Source organism: Spermophilus citellus (genome assembly GCF_964194105.1).
Source record: "Spermophilus citellus genome assembly, chromosome: 12".
NCBI lineage: Eukaryota > Metazoa > Chordata > Mammalia > Rodentia > Sciuridae > Spermophilus > Spermophilus citellus.
Genome location: NC_138198.1, coordinates 80,422,390 through 80,434,948, shown reverse-complemented (window position 1 = coordinate 80,434,948; position 12,559 = coordinate 80,422,390). Strand labels below are relative to the sequence as shown.

General features: G+C 44.6%; 1 protein-coding gene across 1 annotated transcript in view; it reads right to left on the bottom strand.

The window, feature by feature from the left end:
- COLEC12 (collectin subfamily member 12) overlaps window positions 1-12,559 on the bottom strand; it is a 185,593-nt gene that overhangs the window by 48,368 nt on the left and 124,666 nt on the right. The gene's annotated exons all lie outside the window — the stretch shown is intronic.

Below are 12,559 nucleotides of genomic sequence, written 5' to 3'. Positions count from 1 at the left end.
GGAACTGAGAAAGGATTTGGTAATTCACGAAAGCTCCATTCCTAAATGAAGACTAAAATCAAGCCCAGACTTTACAGTTCTGGCTACTATGCAAATGTTCCTTCCGGCCGGAAAGCAGCAGACTTATAGTAGCAAAGCAGGTCAAGACAACCAACCACCTGCAAATACAACCCACTGGTTGCCCTGAAACAATCTCTCACCTCCTACAGCACTTAGGGGAAACAACACCTAATAAACAACACCTAGTAAAGCAAAAGAACATACACTAGAGTCACAGGGAAAGTCCCACTTACATCCATGGTTATGACAGTGCTTATAAAATTAGAAGCACTAATTTATTAGGGTATACAGAGACCCAGTTGGTTGTGATGGTATATTTATTAAATTTTATCCATAGGACTCTGGCACAGAAGTCCATTTTCATGGCTCTGAGCTTGGTGGAAGATCCTTCTGTTTCCATTCCTGCTTATTTCCCAGACAGACACACACACACACTGTGGCACAAATCATATAAGAGAAATGTTTATTCAAGCAGAGCTGGAGAAGTCATGGCTCCAGGTGGCCCCGGCCTAAGGGAAGTCTCCTTTATTCAAAGGCTTCTGCTATAGGGAATCAGGGTAGGGTGGGCAGGATCACAGAGTAGGGCACAAAAATTATTTTACCCCCAGAAGGAAAAAGAGCAAAGACCTGTGATTATCTAGACAGACTAGGAGAAAGGGAGAGATATGACAATGGGAAATGTAAGAGGTTTATGGAAGACACAGTAAGAATGTCCCTACTATTGGCTAATGTGTGTCCTAAGAAGCTGGAGACCCTGAGGTGGAAGATGTGTGCTTTGCTCACTGGGACTTAGAGACCACATGGACTATTTTTGTTAGTAATAACAAACAAGTTCCAAAGCGCGAGAGGGAAACCAATATTATATAAAACACGTGGGCATCTAAAGCAAGGTCAACCAAATGTATCAGGTAAAGGAGTATCAATCTCCATCTTCACCATAGAGATTCATATTTCTGGAATGGCAGATTAGCTTCCAATATGAAGGTTTCACATACATCTGCATCCTAGGTTGGCAAAAAGGGACTGGACTTCAACTCCCATTACCACCCACATCCAAGAACCTTCCTGCAGCACCAAAACTGTGAGCCAAACATGGTAGCCCCACCCTCGTGTCCTGTATCCCCTGCACTCAGGGGAAGAGGCAGTTTGGACCATGAAAGTATTCCTCTTTGAAAAGAGGAATACTTTCCTATTTATTCCCAAGATCTCCTTCAATCTTAGCTCTCCTCCCTTAGCCTGCCTGCAAGAAACACAAAACAGGTCATGGACTGAAAAGACCAAACCTGACTCCATATATTTTTATTGGACTATTTCATTTCAATTAAGTCAGGCACCACAGTTCTGAAGTCACTGAGCCAAAGCCTGAAGCAGACCACCTAAATCTTTCAAATAGGTATGGAAGTAAAGGCAAAAGTGTCCTGTGCCATTTGGGGGGCTATACCTGACAGAGTATTATTTACTAACACTGGATAAAACACCTCCAAAATAGGGCACTTGGTGGTTCAAGGATGGACCTAGAACTTTCTGACAAGGAGACATTTAATGACATAACACAGGCAGTGTCACGATGCCTTATTAATAGTGGATCCATTTTTAGTCTGATATTCCAGGAGAAAAATGCTTCTGGCCAAATAAGTTAAATTTTTCCCCATCAGAGATTACAGCTCAGTATCAAAAGACAATCCCTCGGAGAGATGGTATACTCAAGTCAGTAAGGAGCGCGGGCTCTGGCTCCCTGTAATCAGGACAAAGCTAAAATGGTGGAGGTGGAAGGAGCTCAGGCTGGAATCTGTCATGAGAGCACTCACAGTTTTCCTTTGTTAAAGTTTCCATCTTGGTGAAAAACAGGAAATTATCTTGTGACTGAAGAATAAAATACAGCCTCCTGTGTCATAAGGTTATGGCTAGTCCACACTTCTCATCAAATATAAGCTCACCATACTTGATCATGTTTTTGATAGTCATACTTTCTTGCCCTTCCGTAGTGATAGGTGGATTCTCAATACTAGGGGCATATTGTGGCTTCTCTCTTTAGGCTTCTGACCCTGGTGTGACAAGCAGACATCTCCAGTGAGACTGGTGGCGGGGTGAGGGGGAAGCAGTGTGGACACATGGAAACTGATTCAGATAGGAGGATCCAAACTCTTTCCCTAGCCACACTGATGAAGGGTTTTTTCAAGTTCTTTAGTGAGAAGAAATTGGAACCTGATATCAAAACCCACTGTATGTCCTTTACAGTTTATTGTATATAATTATGTACCATAAACTGTGCATGGTTTGCATTCCAGGGCGTGGAATCAGTCATTCTCAACAAATCCTTTTGTTGACTTCTGTAAGTCTCAGCTAAGAACTCAGTTAAGAACCCCCTGAAGGCTATCTGAACTGGTATAACTGATGATTGTGACAGAACTCCAGGGACCAGGGGGAGCAGCAGCACCCTCAGAAACTGCCTGATGTGCTTCACGGTACGTGCTCAGGTGAGCATCAGTTAGCAGACATATCTGGTGTGCACTGTTCCCAATACCAAACAATGCCACTACATGCCAACAGGACTTTGGGAATGCATATAGATTGAATATTCCTTATCTGAAATACATGACACCAGAAGTATTTCAGATATTTTCAGATTTTAGAATATTTATTACAGATTGATGAATTTTTTTTCTGTTTCCTTCCCAAGCTTGGGTCTCCTCTTGCATGTGGGTCTAGTTCCATAAGAACCCAAAGGGAGGGGGGGGGGCTTCCAAATACCTAAGGCCTAAGTTGTTGTTTGAAATACTGTGCCCCATGTGCATGCCTATAAAGCAATGCTAGAATTGAGGTGTCTCAATGTCCATGAAGAGCAGGGAGGAACACATGACCAAATACAGTGGGTAAATTCCTGGCTTTAAATAGCCACTGAGCAAGGAAGCAAAACAGATCTTGACTGACTATACACCTTGATGTCCTAAAAAATACATTCCATGATTTCTAGGAGACCATAATTTATCTTTACTTCTTAGGAATGCCAGAAATCATATTTGTCAAATATATTATATGCATATACACAATAGAATAGATTTTGCATATACATAATAGAATCTTAAATATTAAGGAACTAAAAGGTCCCTTTAAACTCTGTTTTGAAATGCATGCATTTTTTCCACAGGTTTGCACAAAGGTTAACCTGCGAGCATATCTAATGTTATAAATAGGGCCTATAATTGTGATAAAGCCGTTCAAGGAATAAGCCACATGGAGACTATGATCTCATCCCAGAAAAACACCCACAGGTATACATTTGTACATGATTTCAGGAGACCTTGGGCTCCATAAGCTCTGTATCAAAAGACAATTAATCTCCTGGATCTGAGGTTCAGAACTTGTGATTCAGTCCTCTCATCTGAATTTATAAATGCTAATATGTTTTCTGGTTGCCTGTGACACTGACATCTTCGTATTCCCCACAGACAAAGTGATTCCATTTACAAACATTTCTTTCCCCACCCTTCTGCCCCATGCCTTCTCTTGGTCGCCGGGCCCAAGCATTTCTTTTCTCTGAGACCCTGGTTCCAGTAACTAATTCACCAAAGCGACACATTAGGCATCCTGAGTGCAGACTATGCAGCCAGTTAAGTGGCCCCATTGAGACAACTCAGTGCAGAGAGGCACCAAAGGACAGAACCATTCAACAGAGAGGATGTTGGACACAGAGACAGGGCAAGTTGGGGAAAGTTCATCTGTTGTTAAAATCAACAAGGACAATGTCTCCACTGGAGGCCCAGACGTCCCATTAAGAAATGTCCTACTTAATAGTCTCAAAAGGTTGGCAACTGTGCTTGTGGGAACCAACAGCAAGAGGAGCAGCTGGAGTAAATGAATCCAAAGTGTCCTTTCCCACATCTGGCTTCATCTTGACCATGTTCCTGTTCTGCTCAGGCTCCTCAGGGAGCTTCCCATCTCACTGAGAGACAGAGCTGAGGTCCACATGGTCCCACACTATTTCCCTCCAACTGCGACCTTATCTACTCAATCCTCACCACTTCTATTCCAGCCACACTGCACCTTGAACCTACCAGACATGCTGCCCCAAGGCCTTTGCACTCGTGGTTTTCTCTAAGACTGGGCTCTCCCCTTCCTACCTCATGGTTTCCTCCCTCAATTTTTGCAGATTTTTTTACCCAAATATTATCTTCCCAGAATTCTTTTGAAAAATGCAACCCCCTGAGCCCTGTTCTACATCTCCCTTTCCTGTTTTATTTTTCTCAGTAACACTTACCGCCTCTCAGCCTCCCACAATATAAGTTCCATGCAGAGAAGGATTCCTGCTGTTTGTACTCACCCACATACACCCAGAGGCTAGTGTGCAGTTAGTATAGTACCTGCCTCACAGGGTTGCTGAGATTCAATGTGTTAAAACATGCAAAGCCCCTGCATAGCACATGGCAACACACTGAGAACTCTATAATGTTTGCTATTGCTTGGGTTTTGTTTTAAACTTTGTGGGAAATCTAATGGGTGATTATCATTTTACAGATTGGGAAACTGAGGCTCGGTATCTTTTCCTTGAAGTTCCACGTTTGTGGTTGGCAGGGTCAGGATTCCTATCTAGATATGATTCCGAGTTCTGTGCACTCTTCGCCCTTCCTCTGCTTTGGAAGTCCTGGGATAGAAGTGAGGCAGAAAGTCCATTCTTTCTGGAATAAGCTCGAAACCTGAGGATTCACCAGCCTAGGGGGTGGGAGGCTGGGGAATGGATTCTGCAGAAGCTGAAGAGCATTGACTGACAGACCTGCATGAATCTGAAATGGCGGGTGGCATTTTGTTTACTTCCTAACTTCACCAAAAAATGTTAGCAAGCCTGCCAATTAAAAAATGTTTTCATGACCCCAGAAAATCCATGGATTGGAGACATTTACTTTAAACAGTCATTCCACCATAACAGGAAAGAGGCAGAGCAGAGGAGTTTATTATAACAGCTGCTTTCATACCCCAAACAAGGTTTGGCTGTTTTTGGCAGGTTGTACTGTAGTTGGCAAGAAGCTGATAGACTGTGTGAGTTTCCTTTCCAAAGATCATTTTGCTTCCCCCCCACCAAAAAAAAAAAAACACACCCCCAGCTGGACTATCTAGTGTGAACGGCAGATGTATGGCTCTCCACCACCCCCCTGTCCTTCTGGGGTGTCCATCCAACCTGGGCCTCCGTGGGGCATGAGTATGTACAGCAGAAAGAGCCTTGGGATTGCAAAGACGTTGATTCAAACCTAATGATTCCTTTAGCAGCTGCTCAACTCTCCAAACCTAGGTATCCCTGTCTGCAAGGTTCTGAGGACCCGGATGAAGGAGACAGAGATGGAGCACAGAGCTAGGTTGTATGGGCAGCTCTGAGGATGCTTCCTGGTCAGTATTGTGAATTTCCATGGCTGGAGGTTTCAGTTCTGCCTCCTTCTGAGGAAATCTCCTGAGATTTACCAATTGCAGGCAGCAGAGAATGTTAGGTACAAGCCCCTTTCCTGAAGAATTTTTCAAATGTGACTTCTCTGCAACACCTTTCCTTCAAACACACAAACCAGAAATGGAATCAGGAGAGGTGTCAGGGTACCTACCCCTGCATGTGCCAGAAGAAAGAAAGGGAAGGAAGAGAAGAGGACCCGGTGGTGGCCCGAGGGCAGGGCTTCACTGAGCTTAAAACTGGAAATCCTACAGGAAGTGAAGGCCCCTGACTGCTAGGATCTGGACAGCGCTGGGCTATACCTCCTGTAAAACCCAGTGCTCAGCAAGCGCCTGAAACCATTTCAAGGCTAATGGCTTCCAGATGGCAGAAATGCAGCCAGCGCAGGATGCACGCAGCACGTGCGGGCACGAGGTGTCTGATGCCCATCAGCTGGGCTGCTGACCCAAGGTCATAAAGAACCCATATGAATTATGACTGACCCCCTGCAAGCTTGGATCCCCTGGCTGGACTCAACAGTGGTACTGGACTCAACAGCCAGGTATGGACGTGTCCTGGAAGCTACCCTTCCCAGCTCTCTGGCCACATTTACTCTTTAGCATCTTGGTCTGAGCCCCAAGGACAGCACATGCCGGCTGCTCAAAAGAAAGGAGCTTCCCAGAGCATTGCTAGGTTTTTTGGACTGTGGTGGAGGAAATCCTTGGCCAATGCTGGAAGCTTTGAAGACCTTTTTTTTTTTTTTTTAAATCTTAAAAGCTTTTAATCCTCTGTCTATTCAGAGCCTGAGTTTGGAACACTTGCCTTCCAAAGAGAAGCAGGAAAGCCAGGGAGCAGCCCAAGAAAGACAGGGGGTGGATTCAAAGGGCTACCACCATCTGGACACATAAACAGCAGCACTCCTGGGCTCAAGCTCAGAGAAGGGTGGATTGGGGGAAAATGGATGGGCGGGTGAGAGGTGGGTCCTATACTCCTTTCTCACTTGGAGAACTGTGGTTTAATTCCATATACCAAACACCAACTCAACCCTAAAAGGAGAATAAGGAATTGTGTACATCTTCAGCCCTAGCCTCATGTCTAGGGGTGATATTTCAAATACTTAAAACACGTTCTAGTACAATCATGGATCAATTAAAAGGGAGACACTAGAGTACTCCCCGTCAGCCCTGCGTATATCTCAACACAGACATTAAACTCCATTAAACACACACACAGAGCAATTATCTGTGGGTGGAATATCCCAGCACAGCCTGCACACTTTCCACTGTTGACACAGAACTTTCACTGCCTGGCACATTTCCCAGAGGGCACCCTGCTCCGCATGGACCAGGCTGCAGGGAGCTAATGGTACATCAAAAGACACACTCTATGCCCAAGTTGTGAATTGAAAACAAAAACAAAAACAAAAAAATGTTAAAAATAAAAGTAGACAGATGAATGGCTATTTTAAGTTGTTCCACTGTTTAGGGAAAGTAGTTGCAGGGACAGGTGCCAGGGCTTGCAGAATATTCTTCCATTCCTACGAAGCTATGTAAAAAACCCAAGTGTACCACCTGGTGAACCAAAACAGTCAGATGCAATTATCACGGGTTCCTCAGCCAACTGACCAGCATCAAGCCCCGCAGGGCTTGGCCGGTGAGGGAGAAAGGAGGAGGCAATGCTGCCCTCCAGGAGCTTACGAGGAGATCCTCGCAATTGATTTCCTGGCAATTACTATTAAAAGTTGTCGGTCAATCTCTAGTTCCTACACTGCTCTCCATGGGGACAGTGTAAATGCCAAAAGGTATACTAAGAAAAAATACTTTGTCTTGTCCTTTCTGGACTCGTCTTTCCAACATGATATACTTCATTCCAAATTTCCCGTTTTCTTTCCACTCCTTCACTGCTATCCTCTCAATGTCCATCTGTCTTTTCTTTCTTTGCTCGCATGCCTATTCTCCTCTGCCATTACCTCCACCCTATTTCTTCCTCCTAGTTCCTTATTTCCACTGGTGCCCTCAAGAACCTTACATCCAAACTGCCAGAAATAATCCTGAATGCCCTTGGGTGAAGATGAAATGGGACACGGTGGGACCGAACGGCTTGCTGGCTATTTCCAGCAAGCCTCCTCCTGCCACACACAGGGATCACTCTGTTTGGGAGACCAGGGATGGATGGATCATGCAACCTTCTATCACAGCACTTGAACTTCATTAGGAGAAAAAGCCTAAACAAGCAGAACTGTTTACTTACTCCAAACCAGATCCATACAACCCCATTTTTTTTTTGAAAAAAAAAAATAAGGGAAATAGAAGAAAATCATGAGCGGGCGGGGGGCGGGTGTAGTGCGAAGGAAGAAATGAGGAACAAAGAGTGGAGAGAAAGACCCAGCTTCAGAGTGACCACGATGTACTCTACTCGGGTCAAAGCTCAGAATACTAAAACTGTTTCTAATGTTCCACTAAGTAGCAGCCCCTCGGTGCTTCTGACAAGTGATTTAGAGTGAAGTGGTCTGTCCCCAGGGGGGCTCATGAATCTCCACGCACCATGGTTCAACCCAGAGAGCAAGAGTGGCCCAGTCAGGAAGGTGGCAATGCAAAGGTCAGACGTGCAGGGAAGAGATCATTCATCAGCCTGATGTGTGAGCATGCCTGGGACAGCACACAGGACAAGAGCCATCTGGTAGCTTTGCTTGCAAGACCAGATTGAGAAGGCACCAGCACAAAACCACAAAGGAGAAGATGAAGCTGTATTTCCGGAGGAAAGAAAGCAAAGATTTCCACCCAAAGCTGAGGTAAGAGCTTTATTCTTATTTTTTTTTCCATTGATGAAGAAAGACTCCTACTTCCGTCTGATTTGGATTATTTTTAGCACGTATGCCTCAGTGTTGGTGCCTGACACGTCTGGCCACGTCCTTTTCCACCCTGAAAATTTTCAGTAGCTTCCCGCTGCCTAGAGTTTAAAACAGAAACCCAAGAGCCTCATGTCCAAGGTCTTCTTGATGAAGCCCACCCCCACTCCTCACCTCCACCTTCTCCTCTGCACTCCTCAGGTCTGGCTTCGGAAGACTGGTCGCTTCCAGAGCACATGCCGCTGTCTCCTGCTCTTCTCGTCAGTTTCTCTCTGCCAGGAACACTGTCCCCTGCTTGCTTGTCTGGCCAGACTGCACTCATCCTCTACAACCCACCTCAAAACCCCAATTCCTCTGTGAAGCCTGACTTCCGAGGGGCTCCATCTTCTACACCCCCACTGCACTCAAACACTCCCCCCCCCCCCCCCGGCAACTTGCCTCTCATGATAATAGAGATTACAACTCTCTCTTGTCCTCTTTTTGTCACCAGTGCCTAATAAAAGACTGCTGCAAATGTATACAGATCATTCATATAGTATTCATTGGAGTCTCTCTCTCTCTTACACACACACACATACATACACACAATGTCATTACTTCCTGCATCTCTAGTGATTGATTCTAGTTAGGTCCTTTTCTACCAAGTGTCTGATCAGGGACCCAGCAGTGGGACAGATGCAATGAAATAGAATGCGCCACAGATCAAAAGTTAAGTTTAAACTTGGAAATGACTTCTAAGTGCTTAGAGACCTCATCTGTTTGGGCCTCAGTTTTCAACTCAGGCAGGAGATGCATGTCTGCATGAGAGTGGAGTAGAGAAGAGAGAGAGGGGCAGGGGATGGGGGGGTGCATGCAGAGGGCCTTGTGCAGACTGCCACCTGGTCCCTTACAGCTGGAAGGGGACCTGGCCCCTGCAGAGTGGCTTTGTCTGAAGAATCACACATTATTTCCCTTTTTAATCGGCCTTTTTTTCAAAGAGACACAGAATAAGAAGTGGAGCCCTGTATAAATGTCAAAGTCAGTGGATCCAGAGACAGAGAAAGCCAGGTAAGGACAGGAAGGGCTCCTTGCATTGCAAAGCAGGTACAGAAAAGTGAAGTGAGTACTTATGCAGGAAAGAATGTTTGAAACAGTCAATTGTACTGAGATATAATCGTGCTCCAAAACTCCAGTTTTCAATGAAACTGGCAAGAGGAGAGACAGATATCAAACTCTCAATTGTTCTGCAGTTCTGTGGTGCAGTCTGTGTTCCATTTCACCTCTCATTAGGAAAATAATTATTAGATTTATGAATGCCAAACACTCATTATTCACACAGGTTAAGCAAGGATACAGGTTTGTGACATTCTAAAGAACTAAAAAAATGTCCTGCACACCATAAAGGGAGACAGAAGTCTTCCTAGGGATTAGGAATGGGCTGCAATACATCTGTCATGGAGCTGAAATCATTTGCACATACCATGCACACTGTGTGCTAAGCAGGCATTGCAGATAGCCAGAAGATCTGCTCACCAATGAAAATACAGCTTCTAGGGCAAAATGTGTCTTTAAATATTATAATATTTGCCTTAAAGAACACCTTTCCTGTTTTAAGTTAGTGGCTACTCATATAAATCCTTCAGATACACTAACTGGGAAAAAAAAAAAAAACCCTTTTTGTTTCTACTTTTCATGCACAGAGGCAAGAATACAGGATCAACTAGTTTCACAGGTGTGGTCTGACTTACTACTTTAGACAATGGCTTGCTCCAAGGCAGGAAGTGAGTCTTCTAAGTGTTCTGCACCTCATCATAATGGGGAACGTTTTCCTAACCTAGCAAGTTCAAGGCATGCAGAAATAGGATTTGAAAAGACAAAAAAGGCTGGAACTGGAGCAAACCCAATGTACTAAGATCTGATGAGATGCAGCCGTTCCTTATGTTAGCAGTGTGGTGTGATGGAAAGAGCCCATTCAACTTTCCACCCCAACACCCCACTGGTTAGTGCATAAGTCCCACTGAGTCCCAATTTCTTCATTTGTACCCAAACATAATAGAACTATTATGTAGATTAAATGGGACCTTGCATTTCTGATAATAAATATAGTGAATAAAAAATTCAGCTACAACAGGTTGGATCAATGTATAGTATTCCCCTCTTCTCTCTTTTTGAAATGCTATTCCTTTTCTGGGGTGGGGGGATGTCTACCTATAGACAGCATGGATTCTAGTCTGCACCCTCATGCTGTGTCACAAGGGAAATCCCTTCATGGGGAGTCTGTGGATCATGTGGGTCAATCTATCTAATTCTTGAGTTTGGAACTGGGAAACTCATTGTGGTAGCACACAATGAGTTTCTTTACATGGGTGTCTTTTCACCTTGCCCTTATCAACACCAAAGTGGCTTTTTAATTTTAAAGCAAAAAAAGCAATTGCTAAAATATAAGATGGTTTAGCAGCAGCATCAAAAAAAAAAGAAAGAAAGAAAGACTTACGAGCCAGGTGTAGTGGCACACGCCAATAATCCCAGTGGCTCTGGAGGCTCATGAAGGAGAATTGAGGGTTCAAAGCCAGCCTCAGCAATTTAGCAAGACCCTAGGTAACTTAGCAAGACCCTGTCTCAAAAATAAAAATCAAAAAGGGTTGGGGATGTGGCTCATTGGTTAAATTCCCCTAGGTACCAAATCCCCAGTACCAAAAAGAGAAAAGAAAAAGACTTAGGAGTTTAAAGGAATAGCAAATTCAATACATGGTGTGGTTAATACATGATGTGATAGAGTTGGGGAGGCAGGTTTATATACCTCCACATCCTAACTCCCCCATTGCCTCAATATAACATCTCAGAGGGCAAAATAATATCTGCCAAGGCCAGGTGTAGCAGCACATGCTTGTAGGTCCAGTATTTGGGAAGTTGAGATGGGAGGATCACTAGAGTTCAGGAGTTTGAGATGAGCTTGGCAACATAGCGAGACCCCATCTAAACCAAAAACAACCCAACTGCCAGAAACATGATACAATCATATATCCCAGCAATATGATTCTAGCTAGTTAGCTATATTAGTTGTGATAACCAATATCATAACTTATTATCATGACAAAAATTAAGAGTCAAGAAACAAATATGAGGTCCAGCTCATGGAAAGATCTATACATTCCACAAGAGGATGTAACTTCCCCTTCCCCCACACCTCTCCACCATCCCTTTTTCACATTCCACCTATGCAGCCACCAATGCCTCTGATTAGTAAAGAACCCAGGCAGTAATTCTCAACCTTGGCTGCATCTGAAGTGCCCAAGAAGCTTTTATCCATCTTGAGGTCAGGCCATGGTCCAGTCAACGAAACCAGGATGTCTGCATTTGGGGCCAGGCAAGCATCCAGGTGCTTCCAACATGTAGCCAAGGATGGGCCTGCTAGTCCCACTTGCCTTTGGAGCATGGTACCAGTTCTGGGCCACAAACTTGAAGAAGGGTAGAGAGAGAGGAGCCTGTTCAGAGGAATGTGACCGGGGCAGCAAGGAAGTCTGACTTCTGCCACAGGACAACTGGCAGAGACCTTGGAGAAGCGGGTCTTGGAGGTACAGCTATTACTTGCAAACACTTGAAGGACTTCAGGTGTAAGAGGAAGTTGTTTGGTTTTCCTTCATTACTATCCAAGGGAAGGAACTAAAGGAAATTGGATTTCAGCTCAATCAAGAAATTTCTTCTTTTTTAACCTGTAGTATGAAGTCAATGGGGAGGGATCACAAACCCCTTTGTTTCAATAACTCCAATTCCTTCCTACGTCACCTTCCTTCAGGTTGGCTGTTTCAGTGTGCTGATACTTTTTTCTACCGCTGAGAGCTTCTTCAGGATTTCATTGACCTTGATCTCACCAAATTCCAAACACAGAAATTCAGATTCCTTAAGAATCTCCCTCATCCTCTCCAGAAAGGGAAAGAGCTCCTTAGGTGGTACTTGTGGACAGAGCTAGCTCCACAGAAGCTCCTCAGTGATGCCCAGGTAGCCACAAAGGCATCCTATACCAGGCTGCTCAGGGGCTGGACTGGGAACTTGCAGCCCCAAACTTACCTGCCTTGGTCTGCAAAGTGTGCCACCCCCCAGCTTAGAACTTTCTTATGAAGAGGTCTTCAGACAGGGACTAAAGGGGTGCAGCAGAACATGCAACCCATTGCTGACATGGGTACATAAACCAGAGTGAGAACCCGCTGGGCAGAGATTCTGCAGGAGCTGAGGCACTAGACACAGGGAATCAGACTCAACGG